This window comes from Opisthocomus hoazin, chromosome 1 (assembly GCF_030867145.1).
Source record: "Opisthocomus hoazin isolate bOpiHoa1 chromosome 1, bOpiHoa1.hap1, whole genome shotgun sequence".
Taxonomy (NCBI): Eukaryota; Metazoa; Chordata; class Aves; order Opisthocomiformes; family Opisthocomidae; genus Opisthocomus; species Opisthocomus hoazin.
The window spans coordinates 81,581-84,175 of NC_134414.1; the positions used below are offsets into that span (position 1 = coordinate 81,581).

Genomic DNA, 2,595 nt, shown 5'->3' on the forward strand with positions numbered 1-2,595 from the left:
CAGCAGCTCGCAGCGCTCCGGCACGAGCCCCCCACGCCCCATCCCCGGCCCTGGCCCGGCGCGGGGCTGCTGCGGGACGGCTCCCCGTGCCCGGTGTCCCCCCCCGGGGTCCCGCTCCCGCCCGCTCCCCTCAGCGGCTCCGGCGCGCGCCGCTTCCCGCCCCGGCAGCGAGCCCTGAGGCGAGCGAGGGAGCCGCGCGCCCCGCCCGCTCTCGCGAGAGCGGCTGGCGGCACCTGGGCGGGGCCGGAGCCGCCTCGGCCGCGCCCCCGCTGGTCAACGGCCGCTGCGCGCGCCGCGGGCCGGGGCCGGGGCCGGGGCCGGGGCCGGGACCGGGGCCGTCGTATCCCGGCGGGGCGGGCGGCGCCATCTTGGGAGATTGGCGGGCGGCGAGTCGGGGCCGGGTGCGGCGGGCGAGCGGGGCTGCGCTGGGCGGGGCAGCGTCCTGCGGCGGGGGCCGGGGCAGGGCCGGGGTGCGGGCAGCGCCGGGCGGCTGCGAGCGAGCTGTGCCGGGGGGAGCCCCGGGAGGGAGCGGCGAGGGCTCGGCGAGGGGGACTCTGTGCTGAGGGGCAGCGAGGCAGGCGCCTGTGGGCCCGGCCGGGAATGCCGTGCCGCCGGCTGCCTTCCGGGTGCTGAGGGCCGGGCCGTGGCTGGAGGAGGGACTTGCGGACAAGGTGAGACTCCACCGCGCTCCGATTTCAAGTAGGTCTGTTTTGTTCAGCGCTGGGCACGGGGGCAGCACCGCCAGAGGCGGGCGCGCCGATATCGCCAGGCCGTCTGTAACTTGGACAGCTCTGTTCTGCATATTCACAGACACAGGCACAGCCTTTCCTGCTCTGTATTAAGATTAGTTCCAAGAAGTCGTTTCCATGAACTCCTCCCGACTGCGCTTGCGCGGTGCCTCCTTGGGGTGGTCGTCAGGGTCTTGGGGATGAAGATAGGTGACTCCTCTTGGTCACCGCTAGTAACCTTTGAACTTCACGCAGGCTCAGTTACTTCTGGGCCTTTTCCCAAACTCTGGAACTGGCTACGGCTGGCTTGAAGTGTAGACTTGTTGTTGTGTAACTCTTCTTTCCAGCCTTATCACTCAAACAGATAGAGAATTTGGGGAGCTCAGGAATTTGCCGAGCTGAGCTAGACTAGCATTCCCTAAGTCTTCATAAGCACTGTCTAAGCTTATTTATTTCTTTATTTCTCTTCATCAGGAGGAGGCCCCAGCTTGTGAGGAACACGCACTGTCAGCTGCTGTGGCTGCTTCCCCTGGGCACCAATGGCACGGCCAGCGGGAAGGTGGGCAGGATCCAGCCAGAGTGCGAAGCTGCGGGGCTGCGGCTGGAGGGGGTGGGTGCTCACGATGTCCTTTGCTCTGCTCTGAGCATCTGAAGGAAGGGGTGCAGGCAGGAGCAGGTGTGTGATGCGGCTCAGCACTTGGCTGCGTGGCTGGTGCTGTCACCAGGGTGTTGGCTTTCGTGATGATGGGACGCTCTTTGATGAGTCCAAGCTGGCAGGGAGAGGCTTTGCCCCTCTGGTCCCCACCTTGCAGTCCATCGACGGGGGAGGGGCGAGCAGAGAGGTTGCCAGTGAAGACTGAGGCAAAACTGTTGCTGAGCACCTCAGCCTTCTCCTCGTCTCTTGATAGGAGGTCACCATTCTTGTTCAGCGGGGCGGGTACTCTTTCTTTAGCCTTCCATTTCTGGCTGACATACCCGGAGAAGCCCTGCTTGTTAGCATCCCTTGCCAAGTTGAGCTCCAGCTGCGCCTTGGCCCTCCTGACCTCCTCCCTACACAACCGGGCAGCATCCCGGTACTCTTCCCAAGCTACCTGTCCCCGTTTCCACTGCCTGTGCAGTTCCCTCGTGCCCTTTCGTTTGAGCAGCAGGTCTCGCCTCAGCCGTGCTGGTCTCTTCCCTTCCTTGCCTGACTTCTTACACCTGGGGACTAAGAGCTCCTGCGCTCTCTGGAAAGCATCCTTCAAGAAGTGCCAACTCTTTTCTGCTCTCTTGTCCCTGCAGGCACTTTCCCGTGGGGTCTGACTGACTGACTGTTTGAAGAGCTGCAAGTTGGCTTCCCAGAAGTTCAGGATCCTGACTATACTCCTCTCCCACATCCCTCAGGACTGTGAACTCCAGCGATGCGTGATCACTGCAGACAGATGGGACCCTCGCGTTGGACACCCGGCTTGGCACCGGCAATCGAGGTGCCAAGAAGAGCTGTGCTTCAGGAGCAACCACTTGGGAAGCAGTCCAGCTCCTCCATGTGCTGCTAATGTTTCTCCAGATCCTCCAGATCCCCGACTCCAGCACCCTGTGGGCAACCTGGAGTCTCTCCAGGCGCTTTCTGCCAGAGGCTCCATTCTGCTCCTGGGCCCACATAAAACTGAGGGAGCATGACGCTGAGGCCTGTAAATGGCAAAGGGAGAGCAGGAGATGTGCAGCAAGGGACAGGAGGGGAGGTCTGAGCGTCCCCAGTCAGACAGAGCTTTTACTTGATGCCCTCCACGCAAAAAGCCTTCAGACGCTACACACATTGAGCTCCTGGGCCCACATTAATCAGAGGAGCAGAAGGCTGAGGCCCGCACATGGCGAAGGGAGAGCAGGA

General features: G+C 63.3%; 1 long non-coding RNA gene across 1 annotated transcript; it reads left to right on the plus strand.

Moving 5' to 3' along the window:
* Positions 1-436: 436 nt before the first annotated feature.
* LOC142360564 (uncharacterized) lies at positions 437-2,388 on the plus strand. The gene is made up of 3 exons (XR_012763164.1): positions 437-671; positions 1,203-1,338; positions 2,010-2,388. It is a non-coding gene; the product is annotated as an uncharacterized LOC142360564 (long non-coding RNA).
* Positions 2,389-2,595: the final 207 nt, after the last annotated feature.